The sequence below is a fragment of the Onychomys torridus genome, chromosome 1 (assembly GCF_903995425.1).
Source record: "Onychomys torridus chromosome 1, mOncTor1.1, whole genome shotgun sequence".
Classification (NCBI taxonomy): Eukaryota; Metazoa; Chordata; class Mammalia; order Rodentia; family Cricetidae; genus Onychomys; species Onychomys torridus.
This window is the reverse complement of record NC_050443.1, coordinates 16,729,208-16,745,502: the sequence shown is the minus strand read 5'-3', so window position 1 is coordinate 16,745,502 and position 16,295 is coordinate 16,729,208. Positions and strand designations below refer to the sequence as shown.

The following is a 16,295-nucleotide window of genomic DNA, read 5'->3' as shown; positions in this document are numbered from 1 at the left end:
TGTCAGAGAGAGAGAGAAGTAGGCATTTCTCCAATGCTGGTCTGCTTCCCTCTCTCCACCGTGCCTTACTCTGTTGTTCAGGCTGGCCTGGAATTCACAATATAGCCCAGGCTGCTGACCACAACTCAAGACAATCCTCCTGCCTCAGCTTCCTGAGTGCAGGGATTGCAGGCGTATATCACCATGCTTGTTTTTCAAGTGTCCTATCATTTTTTATTTTGAGACAGGGTCTTAATATTGCTAGAAATTGGTCTGGAGTCTCAAGAAAATGACCACAGGATCCAAAGTATTTTTGGTGAGGAGAAATCTCTTGATTGGGGCATAGCTGTGCCAAATCAAGCAGGCAAACACACCTAGCAGGGACCCACTGGGTTTGTTTTTGTTGTTTAAATGTGTGTGTGTGTGTGTGTGTGTGTGTGTGTGTGTGTGTGTGTGTGTGTGTGTGTGTGTGTGTTTCTCTTGTATGTATGTATATGTACAATGTACATGCCTGGCGTTCTCAGAGGTCAGAAGAGAGTGTTTCAGTGGCTGGAGGGATGGCTCAGCAGTTATGAGCACTGGCTGCTCTTCCAGAGGGCCCAAGTTCAATTCCCCATAGCAGCTTACAACCAACTTTAACTCCAGTTCTAGGAGATCCAATGCCTTCTGTCCTTTATGCACACCACACATGTACACGGTACACATAAAGGCAAACAGGCGAACCCTCAGAAACATAAAATAGTAGCAGAAGAAGAAACAAAACAGAAGAAGGTGTTGGATCCCCTAGAACTGGAGTTATAGATGCTGGGAACCATTCATCATGTGGGTGCTGGGAACCTAGCCTGGGTTCTCTGTGAGAACAGCAGGTGCTGACCCTCTTCCTCAGATTATGTCTTTACAGCCCTCTTTGATGATGAACTTTATTTATCTCATTTAACTTTTGGAGAGAAAAGAAAGTTCATCTTAATTACACCCTCTAGTTCCTTCTCTCTTACAGCACAATTTCATTCTGCCTTTTCTTCAAATTCACTTAACAGTGTTTGCCTGTGCCTAGGTGTTCATAAGTCATATATTAAGAGAAAGGAATCTCTTTGGTTGTCATAGTTGAGTTAATCATTGAACTAACTGGTTATGCAACATCTGACTGGAATGGTAAAATGATGATTTCTTCCCACTTCCATTTAACCCTTTGATAGAAACAACAGTTCATTTCGTTTACATTCCCTGACGTAGGATCACAGGCTGTGCTTGAAATAATCCTCTCGCCTCAGCTTCCCAAGCCTGACAGGCCTGGACCACAGCTGCTTCTGCTTCTTATGACGCCAGAGCTAGGGACAGAGGCCTCTTCCATGTCTCTCTGCACTTCCTCCTGGCTCAGGACTGGGAGGTCACATTTCTGTTCTGGAAGATGGAATTGCCCACAGTTTCTGTTTACAGGACATTCTTAGGAGAATTACCTGAGTTCTGTGGACTACTATGTAAAATATAAAACTTATTCTCAACTGGTTGGCCAAGTCCACCTTCAGCAAGACAATATCCAGTTTCCCTTGCCTTGTAGTAGACATTTATTTAAGACCTTGGTAGCTGGGGGCTACAGAGATGGCTCAGTAGTTTAGAGCACATACTGCTCTTGCAGAGGACCCAAGTTTGGTTCCCAGCATCCACATTGTGCAGCTCACAACCACCTGTATGTAACTCCAGCTCTTCTCTGAACTCTTTGGGCACCTGCACTCCTGTGGCATACACACACAGACTATTTTGGAACTAAAAATAACCCTTTTTTTTTTAAAGGTAGGACTTGGTGGCACACAACTTTAATGCTAGCACTTGGGATGCAGAGGCAGATGGATCTCTGTGAGAAGTGGTCTACAATTTTCCAAGCAATCCAGAGCTGCATAGTGACAGCCTGTCTCAAAAACAAACAAACTAACAAACAAAAAGCAAATAAATAAAAAAAGGCCTTGGTGTGGGAGGGGCCCACAAGGTCCCACCCCTCTGAGGATCTCTAGGCAGTGAAGGTTGCCAAGGGAGGAAGAAGTGCATTTTTTTCAGCAGTGTAGCTACTATGTTGTATGGTGTTTGTTTGTTTGTTTTTTCTCTGAATCATTATGTGGTACCATCTTGGAGAACAAGGCATTCAGCCAGAAGCCGCGGTCTGCGGCAATGGAACTACCTGCACTTCCTGGTAGATAGAAGAGGAGACAGTCACAAGACTGGGTCCTAAGATTCCAGCCATTACTCCTTCATGCAACCCCAACTTCAGGTGATCTTGAAGGTGTTAAAGAACATGGACAGTGGAAGCTTAGCTGAGATGCTCTATGATGTGATTCTTGGGAGGCCATCATCTGTGTGTGATAAGGTGAGATTCGGCGGTGCAGCTGTTGTGTGTGTGTGTGTGTTGTGTGTGCCCTTATGTAAGTGATGACACTTTCCATACACTAATTTCATCAAAGAATGTCCCCATTCCATATGAGGACAAATCACCAGAGGTGGCCACCATCATGGTGTTCTCATGACCAATGGGACATGAGTGGGGAGCTGCATGGGAATGGGCTTTGGGGAGCACTGACAAAATCCAGACTGGATGTTGGTGCAGATGCATGTGGTAACTGAAGTTATCACAGCTATGTGTGACCGTGAAGGGAGTATAGTGTCCCAGTAACTGACAGTGCAGATGGGAGGCTGGAAAATTCCCTCATAATCCTGAAGCTAGTGTGCCTTAGCCGTGTGTGTGTGTGTGTGTGTGTGTGTGTGTGTGTGTGTGTGTGTGTTGTATGTGCAGGCCAGAGAGCCATGTTGGATGTGTTCAACATGCTCCAGTTTTATTGAGAGTCTCCCTGAGGTTTAGAGGTTGCAGAATTGGCTAGGATGTGGACCAGTGTGGGAGCCCACAACTGACTCGGTTTCCCAGTTTGAACTGAAGTCTGTTCTGAGTCAATTGAGTTCAAGCTTGCTTGCTCCAGGGCCGTGAGAAAGTCCTGATTAGCCCACAGAGTTTCCCTGAAGGGCTGTGAGAAAGTCCTGATTAGCTCACTGGACGAAACATACTATCTAGCTAGACGCAGGCTGCTGATGCCAGCCAGAGGTACATAGAGATAGAAAATGAATCTGCCTGCTCCTTGACACAAGGCAGGATAGATAGAGGTCGAATGCCTCTGCTGTGCCTTGTTCTACCTCTGTCCTTCAAAACTGTGTATAAGCTGGCTGTGAAATAACCTCAGGACTGTCCGCCATTGACCGGCAGACCTCTCGACTCTTTTCTGTCTTCTTCATTGTCTCTACAACTCGCACATCCTCACCTAGATACTCAGTTGACTCTTGGCAGGCTCCAACAGACCAGCAACCCGAAGGGACCCTCCTGTCTCTGCCTCCCCATTGCTAGAGTACAGATGTTTTATCCACGGGTCCTCAGGCTTGCAGAAACACCTTTCCAACTGAGCGTTTCTGTGCATCCCTCTCCCTTCTCAGACAAGATCTCACTCTTGGCTGCCTGAATGCAGGGATCTGCCCACCTCTCTCTGCTGCCCAGTGCCGGAAGTAAACAGGTACACAACCTGCCTGACAACCCCCCCACACACACACCTTAGGATACAGGGCTTCATATAGCTCAGGCTGGCCTTCAACTTGTTGCACAGCTTAGGATGACACTGAACTCAGGATCCTCTTGCCTCCACCTCCCCAGGGCTAGGATTACAGGATTTCTCTCGGATTCCCCATTTAAGTGGCCTGTGGGACACAGGGCCTCATCCATGCTAAGCAAGCATCATATCAACTGATCCACAGCCCCTTAATAATAAATTTGTAAAATTGTTTAAGCTATTATTATTTAAATAGTTTTCAAGCGCGGGTTTGGGTTTTCTGTTCCCAAGGCAAAAGTGAAGCAATGTTGAAGCTATGGAGCCATGAGAGCTAAGAGGGTTGGGGATTTAGCTCAGTGGTAGAGCACTTGCCCAGCAAGCTTAAGGCCCTGGGTTCAGTCCTCAGCTCTGAAAAAAAAAAAAAAAAAGCCCCCAGGAAGCCGGGCGGTGGTGGTGCACACCTGTAATCCCAGCACTTGGGAGGCAGAGGCAGGTGGATCTCTGTGAGTTCGAGGCCAGTCTGGTCTTAGCTAGTCCAGGACAGGCTCCAAAGCTACAGAGAAACCCTGTCTCGAAAAAACCAATAAATAAATAAATAAATAAACAAACAAACAAATAAATAAATAAATAAAAAAGAGCCCATAGGTTACCCAGGCGTCAAGGTGGCGGCTTGTAGGTGGGACTTCCAAGAGGGTGGTATGTGCACATAGACACGCTCATGTTTATTTGTGCCAGGCTATATTTGAATGGAACCGGATCATAGAGCAGGACATCGTAGTGTGGCATGAAGCCAGGGTGTACCAATTTCAGGAGCACCCAATGGGGGCTGAGGGCAGTTGATCTCAGCTACGTGTGCAGCCATACCTGGGTACCTTCTGGGGCCATGAGTGGGTATTGGGCCCAGGAGGTCAGGGTTCGGCTGGTGAGGTGGCGATGGAAGCCAGGGGTCCAGGCAGAGCTGACATTTACTTGAAGGACATCCCATGTTCCAAGCCTCCAGCCACCGAAGGGAATTGAGATCTGGCCCCACAGAAGACAGAGTAAAAGGGACCACGCCAAGCTCCTGGGACCCTGTGACGAAGGGAATTGAGATCTGGCCCCACAGAAGACAGAGTAAAAGGGACCACGCCAAGCTCCTGGGACCCTGTGACACTAGGCACAGGACGCAAAGTGGCGAAGCCTGGACAGCTAAGAGCAAACCAGGAAGGCAGGCCTGGAGCAAGCACTCCACCCAGGGTGAGGGGCTCTCTCAGCTCCAGCTCCTGCAGAGTCCCTGACAGCGTGAAGAAGCCAGGAGACAGGAGGAAGGACCGGACCGGAGGCTGGGAGAGCCGAGAGTGGCAGACACAGGCACCTCCGGGGAGCCCCGTTCTCCTCCCCGGAAGCCACGCAGGCTCAGGCCTCCAGAGAGGCCGCAGGACACTTCCTCCACTTCCACCGCTGTGTGTAGGGCTTGAGGGCTGGGGGTCACTGAGAGATCATAAGTGCTGGGAATCCAGCTGGGGCAGCTCAGGGGGCTGTTCTGGGGCCTGTTTTTCAGAAGCAGCCACATCTTTCTGGTCACCTGCTGGAGCTGGGACCGGAGCGTCATCTACAGAGGAAAGGGGAGAACTTAGACAAGGAAGTTCCTAAACAGAGAAAACAGGATTCCCAGGCCTGCTCCTTCAACATCCGGCCCAGGTCCCTCCCTCCTCCCTCAGACTCAGGATCACAGTCAGCAATCCTCTGCACTCTGATTCAGGGGCCTGGGCCCTGGCCTTCCTCCTGCAGACCAGTGTCCCAGGGTGCAGAGCTGGTACCTGTGTCTGCACGGAACTGCAGCTGTCCATCAGGTTTGGAGGGCGGAGCCTTCTGTTCCTGCTGTTGCTGCTTCTTTTGCTCCATCTGCAGAACAGCCTGCAGGAGGGAGCTGACAGCCCAGAAAGACCCCTAGCCAACTGCCAAGTGGCCAAGGTCCCTTTTCTTCCCCATGGCCTCTACCACTGAGCTGGGGTTCACACCAGTTAGCATTCAGTTCTCTCATGCTGTGGCTTAGGTGTTCCCACACTGAACCCCTATCCTCGCCTCCTGGGCCTGCCATAATTCACTGGCCTCATGTTAAATGGCTGCTGTAGCATGGTCAGGCATGGAAAATCCTCTGCCCTTACTAATGATGGAAGCTACCTCCTGCATAGCTAGTATTATTAACATGGGAGCTACAGGCCATCCCACCCTGAAGACATCCTTTTGGATAAAGAAAAAGGCCCTAGGAGATGCAGATAATGGGCCCAGATTCTCCAGCTGGTCACCTGCTGCAGCTCTCTCTTCTGAGCCTCTAGGCGGTCCTGGAGCGCCCCAGGGTCTCTCTCTCTCTCTCTCTCTGGCTGAGGCTCTGGGCCTTGGCATTCAGCTCAGCCTCCCTGGCAGCAAGCTCTTCCTCAAATTACCTTCAGCTCCTCCTCTGTGTAGGCTGGATACATTTCCACTGTCTGTAAGACACAGGACACAGTCAGTTGATGAATGGAGCAACCCCAGCCCCACTGAGGTTCCTGGCTGTCCTGGAACTCGCTCTGTAGACCAGGCTGCCCTCGAACTCCTGAGATTTGCCTGCCTCTGCCTCCTGAGTGCTGGGATTAAAGGTGCCACCACCAGCTTGATGCTACTACTAACAGCTTTGTCCCCAGGGTCTGCTGGGAGTTGTAGTTTATCCTGCACTGTCACTGACAGGGAAGGAGGATCTCTCAGGGTGTGTGAGGCAAAAGCATGTCTAGCCCAGAAAGCTTCTAGCACTCTTACCTCCTTGGTGAAGTGACTGGAGCCATAAGCCTAAGCGACCTTTGACACATATGCTGCCATATTTGGGCTTCTCTCCTCTTTTCTTAGATCTAGGCCTTGCTTACGTCTCCATAGCACCAGAACCTCTTTTCACAGATACCAGAACCTCTTCTCAGATGTCAGGTGAATGAGCTGCAGTTAGGCAATTAGGCAGTTAGACAAGGGTAGATAGATAACCTTCAGAACAACATTCCCTGCTGGCCAAACAGCCTGTAATTAAGTCCTTTTCTGCTTGCGACCCTCATAATTAAGTCCCTTCCTGCTCACAACCCCCTTTGCCTACCTATATATGCCTTGAGAGAAAAATAAAATTTTGGAGCTTGATCAGACGTCCTGTCTTGCTCTCATTCTTTGTGTCTCTTGTCCCTCTCATTCGCCGGGCCTCCCTTCAGGTTCCTGTTGAGGACCCTGCTGGCTGGGGCAGTGAAGAGAGCTTCCAGCTCTTGCTCATCTAGGACACCATAGCTGTTGATGTCTGCAGATGAGATAAGATACTTTAGGGGACAGAGGGTGGATGAGTCTGGTCCCCACCGCAAAAGCTGGTCAAGGAATTGTGGGTGCATGTGAGGTTAGCAGAGAACAAACAGAATGGTGGCCATGGCCACCATGGTGTCAGTATCCCACAGGGCCTGTTGCTGTAAGAACCCATTCTGCGGCTGGAGAGATGGCTCAGAGGTTAAGAACACTGGCTGCTCTTCCAGAGGTCCTGAGTTCAATTCCCAACAGCCACATGGTGCCTCACAACCATCTATAATTCGGTCTGGTGCCTGCTTCTGGCATGTAAACAGAACACTGTGTAATTAATAAATAGATAAATCTTAAAAAAAAAAAAAAAGAGAAAAAGAACCCATTCTGATTGGGTGTAATAGCACATGCCTTCAATTTCAGCATTCCTGAAGCAGAGGCAGGCAGATCTCTTGAGTCTGAGGCCAGCCTGGTCTATAGAGTTCCAGAACAAAAGAACTATACAGAGAAAGCCTACCTCAAAACCAAACCAAAATCACTCTGTAGCAAACAGGGGCCTAAGAATGGAGTCCAGGGGCTCTGAGAATCAGGTCCACACCCACTCCTGTGGCCAGGGAGGCCCGTGCATCATGGGCTGTCATCCTTGCTTGCCAGCTTGCCCCTCAAGGTGATGCCTGACTTAGACCCAGTTCTGTCTCCTACAAACCAGCCACCAGCATTTCCTGCCATTCTCAAGGCTCCTGGGTCTGGCCCTTTCCTCACTGCCCGGACACTCACTGTCCAGACAGACTCTGTTTACCCTTCAAGGTGGCTGCTCCTGACCTTCTCTGCAGAGCCGGCAGTGAGCAGGGCCCGTGGTACCACAGACCTCACCTCCTCTGCTCTAACCCTTCCTTGCTCAGTGTGCACGGCAGCCCTGGAAGGCCAGGAAGCCCAGTGTCTGTGTGTGCCTGAGTTCCACTCAGCTGGAAAATTCTTCCCACATGGCAGCAAGGAGAGACCCATCATTTTGGAATTCCTTGCTTTTGTTCTTTCGGAACCTGGGACCTTGTATAGGTTAGCCAAGCACTCCACCACACACTGTATCCCCACGCTTCACTTTCCACATGTGGCTACGCGTTCTCTCTGGAACTCTTCTAACTCGGCAGTCACTGGTCATGTGACTAAAGTTACAATGACACCAAGTTCCGAGGCACAGGCATCGTTTACTCAGGGCACCTGGAGCAAGAACCAGAGACAGGAAGCACAGGGACGACAGTGATACGGAATCTAGGGTTGGGAGTGGGGTGAACTAGGAGCTGTCTGGTGGGCACAGAGGTCTAGTTCATTCACTTTTTTTGAGATGGGGTTTCTCTGTGTAGTCCTTGCTGTCCTGGAACTCCATATACCAGGCTGGCCTCAAACTCAGAGATCCTCCTGCCTCTGCTTCCCAAGTGCTGGGATTAAAGGCATTCGCCACCACATCTGGTTTTTTGTTTGTTTGTTTGTTTGTTTGGTTTTGCTTTTTTGGATTGTTTTTTTTCAAGACAGGGTTTTTCTCTGTGTTTCTCTGTGCAGCCCTGACTGTCTTGGACTAGAACTCACTCTGTAGACCAGGCTGGCCTTGAACTCAGATCTGCCTGCCTCCTCCTCCTGAATGCTGGGATTAAAGGTTAAAGGCTTTTTTTTTTTTTTTTTTTTTTTTTTTAAGATTAGGTCTCATACAATTTAGAGGCCTCCAATTTGCCACGTGGGTGTGGATGACCATGAACTCTTGAGCCTCTCCCAAATCTGCAGCATGCTCAGGAGTCAGGTGTGCTTCACCGTTGGTGGCTAAAAGTTCCAGCTTTGCAAGACAGAAAACTATCTAGGGATTAAGTGCACAGCTGCAGTCAGAGGCCAGTGCAGAGTGCTTGTTCTACGTCATGAGGTTCCATTTCTGGCAACAAACCAAGCCGAATCCACCACTTGCTACAGAAATTCACACTTAAAAATCGTTACTGTGAGCCGGGCGGTGGTGGCGCACGCCTTTAGTCTCAGGCGGATCTCTGTGAGTTCGAGGCCAGCCTGTTCTACAGAGCGAGATCCAAGACAGGCACCAAAGCTACACAGAGAAACCCTGTCTCGAAAAACCAAAAACAAAACAAACAAACAAAAAAAACAATGACAACAATAAAATAGTTGCTGTGGACACCCGAGCCTCAGACACCCACTCTCTGGTCACTCTTGTTCTTGGCTTACCGTTGTCTTCCTTAATACATTTCTTTATAAATTAAATGAAATGTTTTAATTGTGCGGATGTGTCTGGGTATACACATGAGTGCAGGTGCCTTCAGGGCCAGAGGCATCATATGCTCCTGGGGCTGGTGTGTAACAAGTGCTTGTGAGCTGCTGGATGTGGGTCTGTGTGCTCTTGTAGGGTTCGAAATGCAAACATGCACAGCAGAACTACAGAGGGAAAAAACCAAAACAACAGCAAAAAACCCACACGTGCCAGGCGGTGGTGGCGCACGCCTTTAATCCCAGCACTCAGGAGGCAGAGGCAGGCGGATCTCTGTGAGTTCAAGGCCAGCCTGGTCTATAGAGCTAGTCCAGGACAGGCACCAAAACTACAGAGAAAACCTATCTCAGAAAACAACACCCCCCCCCACACACATGTCTGTGGTCATTTTCTTCCAGAGAGTACCTCTTATCAGCCTGGAACTGCAAGGTGGGCAGGCCGGCTGGCATATGAGCGTGAGGGCCCTGCCAGTCTCTGCCTTGTACTTCACCATCACTGGGTGAAGTAGAGACACTACCTCACCTGGCTTATTGGGTTCTGGGGACCTGAACTCAGGTCCTTACACTTGCAAGGCAAGTGATTTACCAATTTAATCATCCCCTATTTCCTAAAGTAAAAAAAAATTGTAAGCTGGGTATAGTGGCGCACACCTTTAATCCCAGCACTCAGGAGGCGGAGGCAGAGGCAGGCGGATCTCTGTGAGTCTGAGGCCAGCCTGGGCTACAGAGGGAGATCCAGGACAGCCAGACCCTGTCTTTTTTTTTTTTCCTTTTTCTTTTCCTTTGGAGACAGGGTCTCTCTGGGTAGCTCTGGCTGTCCTGAAGTTCTCTCTGTAGGCCAGGCTTGCCTCAAACTCAAAGACCCGCCTGCCTCTGCCTCCCTAGTGCCACCACCGCCCAGCAAGAGCCTGTCTTAAGAAAACAAAAAAACTTACATTTTGTTTAAATTGTGTGCATGTGTGCACCTGGGTGTGGGTGCAGCTGTGGAGGTCAGAGTTGGTCCCCTCTTCCCATCATGTATGTTCCACAAACCAAACTCAGGTTGCCAGCCCTGAGGCAGGACTCTTGGGAGGCCTGGGCTTCTGGGCTACTGTGGCAGTCAACAAACTTCATTTTCTCAAGTCTAAGAACTTTAATTCCCAACAGTCCTGTGGCAGATTAAAAAAAATAAAAAACAACCCCCCAAAATTAATGTATATGGGTGTTTTGCCTGCGGGTGTGTATGTGTACTACGTATATGCGCAGTGCGCTCAGAGGCCAGGAGGCACTGGATCCCCTGGGATTGGAATTAGAGGGTTATAAGTGCCACAGGAGTGCCAGGTCCTCTGGAAGAGCAGCCAGTGCTCTTAGCTGCTGAGCTGTCTCTCTAGCCCCGCCCCCTTCCACTTCCATATAGACACTTTTTTGTCTCTGTGGCTCTTGGGAGTTGTAGTTCTTCTGTATTCCTCAAGCCTGGTCTGCTCAGTTAGAGGACATCGCCATTCCTTAGAATACAGAGGAAAAGACTATAGAGGACTCGAAAAACAAAAAACAAAACAAAACAAAAAACGAAAACAACAAACAAAAAGAATATTGAGGAAAAAGACTTGGCCCTTCTATGGAAGATCCCCGGCTTAGCAACAGGAAGAGGGGGAGCAGAAGCAGGCCGACCTCTGTGAGTTCGAGGCCAGCCTGGGCTACAGAGTGAGATCCAGGACAGGCTCCAAAGCTACACACAGAGAAACCCTGTCTCGAAAAACAAACAAAACAAAGCAACAGGAAGAGGCAGCGTCTTTGGCCAGTCAGGATATGAAGGAGGCCCGGTAGGCTCACAAAGCCCCACTGGGAAGGGTAGACTTCCCTTGGCATTCAGGCCCCAGGACCGTCAGGACCTCTCAGGTTCTGGAACAGTCTCCCCATCTTACCATGTAGTATGAAGAAAGTCTTGGGCTTGGACCTATTAGGGTCCAATCATCCAGTTCCTCCCACACCTCCTTCGATTGGGCTTGGCTGCCCTGTGGAGAATAGCAGGAGCTTGTGAACAATGAGTATCAGGTCAGACGTGCCCATCCAATAAACTTTAAGCCCCCTCATACAAGAACTACAGTTCCCAGCAACCCTTGGAGCAGTTTCATATAGGTAGATGCACTTTTTGCCTCTCAGCCTCTTGGGAGTTGTAGTTCTGCGTCTTCATTTTTTTTTCCTGTCTAGGCATTGGACATGGTAAAGCATACTTGGGGTCCTTACAGGGACATTGACTTTGGGGTGTTCCCGGTGTCTGCGCTGTTGCTCTTGTAGCTTCCTCTCGGCCTCTTTCCGCTGCTCCTCGCCCAGAGACTCCAGGTAACGTCTTCTCTCATGGTCCTTGAGCATCTCAGCGTTTGAGCTCTTCATGATGTGCAGCATCGTACTGGGCGAGGTCTCGGGTGGCCGGTCTCGGGTGGCCTGTGCAGAGGCAAGAGGGTCGTGTTCCTCCTGTCTTCCGGACACCTGGCATAGCTTCACTCTCTTGGTCTCCGCGGTTGGTCCTATCACAGCAAACCCTGGGCTGCTTTCCCAAAGTGATGATGTTTATGCAGTAGCAGCTTGGATGTGAATCTTCAAAGTCCCCCTCAGCTCAGCATTTCAGTGATGAGCAGGGGACGGCCCGTGGGGTGGGCTTAACAGAAACAGCAGCATAGCTTGGGTACCCAAGAACATGTCAGGTAAGACCAAGCCTGTGGAAAAGCAGGAGGGCGTTGAGAGCTGACCCACACCCAGAACACCAGGAGGCAGGAACCACATCTTAACTCAGTTCCCTCCTCCTCCCCGCTGAGCACCTCAGCCTACCGTCTGGATCAGCAACTCTAGGTCCCGAGCCTCAAATGTGTGCTGGTTCTGCGGGTCCAGGTGTTCAAACTGCTTCAGGAGGTTCAGGTGGTCCACCTGCAAGTCTGGGTAAGGGAAAATCAGACAAACACCCATCACGGCGTTCTGTCAGAACCCCTGACTCAGGGCAGGAGTGCAAAGAGGAAAGTCATGGAGGGCCAAGGAGGCAAGGAGGATGGCACACGGGCCTGGGACAGTGTCTGAGGATGGGACGGAGGAGGTGAGCCTTCCACTGACTCTGATGCTTAAAATAACAGTAACCATGACAGCGATGCTAGGTGTTGCTCTTAATAGATCCTTGATACAAGTCCGCCCCGCCACTACAGCCTAACAACACGAGCCCCATGGGTAGCCCTGTCAGTCTGTTGCTGTAGCGGTGGTGGTGAGAGTGTACATGTCTCATCCAGGTTGTATGTCTCTCATCAAGTTGCTACTAAGGCTTGGAGCAAGCGCCTTACTGGCTGAGCCATCTTGCCAAGCCCTAAACCATTCATTCAAAGCATACAATGTGACGGTTTTTAGTACCTTCACAGGTACGTACATACAAACACCGCCACCATGACTTTTAGGATGCTGCTGTCATACCCCAAAGAGCATAGCCCAGCCTCTTAGCCAGCACCGTCTTCCCCACTCCGGCTGCTGGCAGACACTCATCCCCATCCCTTCTCTGTGGATTCGCCAACTGGGTCTTTCCATGTGTTTGGTCGTCTTGTGTCTGGCTTCTATAGCACCCTGTTTCCAAGGGTTACCTCCTTGTTCTGCACGCCAGCTTCCCACACCTTCTCAGGGCTGACTATGTTCCATGGTGCATCAGACCACATTTGATTTACCCCCCCCCCCCCCCCACAGCTGGTGGACATTTGAGCTATTGGTTCCTTTAGCACACGGGTGTCCAGGTGCATGTCACAGAATTCATGTGATGGTCAGAAGTCAGCTTTGTGGTGTGGGTTCTCTCCTCCCCAGCATGGTTCCAGGGATTGAACTCAGGTCATCAGGCTTGGGGACAAGTGCCTTTACCCACCCCACAGGCCCTCATTATAGGTAAATCAGGGTATTTAAAAGAAAAAGCAGCAATGTGTGGAGCCTACACTAGCACTCAAGAGGTAGATGCAGAAGGATCAGGAGTCCAAGGTCATCCTTGGCTACTTGGTGAGTTTGAGGCTAGCCTGGCTGCATGAGACCCTGTCTCAGAAGGGCAAACTGGTCACAAACCCTCCAGAAATAAACAAAAGGGGGGAAAATCAGAGAGAATAGTGTCAGTGAAAATGTGCCCGAAAGAAAAGAAAGAAATCCCAAGTAACTGCCACCTGCTTTCCCAAGAGCCCACAGCGCCACCCGCCCAGCACAAAGCCACCCACACTCACTGGGCTCCTGCTTTGCGTCCATCTTGGCCTTGAGCAGCATCCTCAGCCTTGATACCTCCTGTCGCTTGAGCTCATCCAGCTTGGTGCGGACATGGTGGCTGACGAAGTCCAGCTCTCGGCTCAGCTTTCCACTCTTCAAGGACAGGGAAGGGGGTACCCCAGTCAGGCCATGCCAGGAGGGGGTGTGCTGGGTAGTCCCACGCTATACCCTACACCCCCAAACCCCTAAAGCTCCACTGTGCTCCTGTCTTCCTTTTTTGCAGCCTGCCCTGGTACCTGGAAGCCCACAGGACCAGGATGCAGCCCGAGCTTTGCAGAGAGGCCCTGCTCACCTCAGACCCAGCAGTACTGACTGGGAGTGTCCATGAGAATGTCAGTTCTCACCACAGGACCTTTGCCTGTGGCCACCGACTCGCCTGCCGCCTCTTTCCAATCAATTCTGTCTTTCAATATTCACCTGAGGTGGCACATCTCCCTTAGGAAGACATCCAATGTTACCATCTCCCACCCACACAGAGGACTGAGTCTGTTGTTTTCTCTGGGCCCAACATGCCTGATATCATCTTGATTCTGTCTGTATTCCTCCATCAAAGCTGACCCTGGCCTCTCCTGCTTACAGCAGTGTCTCTGCTAGGTACAAGCCCCTGCAACACTGCCTGGCCATCAGTGCCAAGGAGCTGCTGGCAAATAGCTGAGGGCACCAAGAGGGCTTCTTTTGCAACCCAGATCTGTCATCGGGAATGCTCAAGACTGCCAAGTTGACCAGATCTAGAATTATCTAGAGGACAAACATTTGAGCACATCTAAGAGGGAGTTTGTAGACAGGGTTAATGAGGGTGGGAAGCCCCTCCCTAACCGGTATTGGCAGCATTCCCTGAGCTGGGCTCCAGAGCTGACAGAAAGCAGAAGGTAGGTGTGCCTCACTATCATCATCTCTCTGACTGTGGACACAGCACAGGAGCTGTCACACTGCCGATGCCATCTCTGTCTGTGGTGGCCTGTGCCTGGGAACCGTGGACAAGTCCTTCCTTAGGTTGCTTTTCTCAAGGATTCAAGGGCGACCTCTTGACAGATGGGAAACTGAGGCACAGTAAACTGAGGGTCCATAGCTGGGGAGTGGAAGAGCTGAGAACGCATGTCTATGTTTAAACACATCTTTGGGGTCCCCAGACTCCTTCCCAACTGTGACCTTGAGAAACTCCCTTGAGCACATCCTCCCTACAGCCCCTGCATGTGCACCTTGATGTCCTCAGAGTTGGCAGCTTGAAGCTTCTTCCGGAAGTGCCCGTCTGTCTCTAGCACACCAATAACCTCCTGGAGGTACCGGTGGTAGTACAGGCCTGTGTCCTGAGGACAAGGGCAGACATGGCAGCACCTGCCTCACCCTGTAAGTTTCTTTCCCCTGGCCGGGACCAGCTTGACTGGCTGAGTACTCCAGCCATCCAGTCCAGTTCCAACCCCTGACCTTCTGCCAGGGTCCACCTCCTGGAAGGTTCTATGGCACACAAGAAGTGAGCATCATGGAGGAGCTGGAGATAGGTGATTACGGGGTAAAATGCTTTCTGCCTAAGCCTGAGTTAGAGTCCCAAATTCACTTAACAGAAGAGTCAGGCGGACTGGAGATAGCTCGGGAGGTTAGAGCCCTGGCTGCTCTTGCAGAGAAGCCGAGTTCTGTTCCTGGCACCGGAATCTGGTGGCTCAAACACCATCTGTAACTCTGGCTGCAGGGGATCTGACGCCCTCTACTGGCCTCTGCAAGCACCTACATACAACACACACACACACACACACACACACACACACACAAAATATATTTTTATTTGTAAAAGTTTTAGAAAATAGTACAAATCATTCTCCTAAGGAAAGACAAGTATGGCAGTGCATGCTTGTATTGCCAGCTGTGGAGCTGAGGCAGAGGCATGTCTGACTTTGAGAATTCCAGGTCCAAGGAAAACACCCTGTATCAAAACAAGGTAGATGGCTCCTGAGGAGGGAAATCAGAAGCTGACCTCTGACCTTTGTGTGCATCGGTACACACATACATATGCATAAAAACCTGAACATACACATTTACACAAAAAATGAAAAGAAAATCACTGGGAGATGCTAGGCTTGTGATCTCAGCACTAAGGGCCTGAGGCAGGAGGACTGCTTCAAGTTCAAGCCCAGCCTGGGATACAGGGTGAGCTCTTGCCTTTAAAACAACCATAGACATCCAAAATAAAGCAACGAATATCATCAGGGCTGGCAATAATGGAAAGGGGCTCAACTGTGCCTTTTTGCATTTGCAAAAACCCCACAGAGCAGCAGATGCTCACAGTCCCTCACCATTGAGCTTGCTGACAGTCCCGAGTTCTCAAAACAGCACAACTTCTGGGGCTGGAGAGATGGCTCAGCTCTGGCCCCTCACAACTGCCTTAACTCCAGTTCCAGGGGATTTGACCCCCTCTTTGGGGTTCCATGAGTACCCGCACTAACATGTGCATACCACACACACATACAAAAAAAAAAAAAAAAAAAAAAAAGCCGGGTGTGGGGGCGCACAACTTTGATGTCAGCATGTCAGCTCCACAGGAAGTGTCTCCTCCTATACCACCCCTAACTGCGGGGCTTTTTTACTAGAAAGCGGGGTGGCTATTCTCATGCAGTATCTGCGGGGAATCTCCACGTTATTTCCCTGTGATAAGGACCTCCATGGTGGCTTCTTCTTCCCACATAGTGTGGCCTGTATGAGTAAGTCCTGCATAATTCATTCTCTTCCCCTTCTGGGTGTCTTTTCAATCACTCCAGATCTTCACAGAAGGAAATCAGTACAATATGAGAGGGCAATCCCACCTTTATTATGCGTTGCTTATTTTATTTTATTTTTGCGACAGGGTCTCTTTACATGGCTGTCCTGAGGCTCCTTCTGTAGCCCAGGCTGGCCTCAAACTCACAGGGATTCACCTGCCTCTGCCTCCCAAGAGCTGGGACTCAAGGCTTGTGCCAC

General features: G+C 50.2%; 1 pseudogene; it reads right to left on the bottom strand.

The window, feature by feature from the left end:
• Positions 1–4,941: 4,941 nt before the first annotated feature.
• Positions 4,942–15,334, bottom strand: LOC118590592 (annotated as a pseudogene).
• Positions 15,335–16,295: the final 961 nt, after the last annotated feature.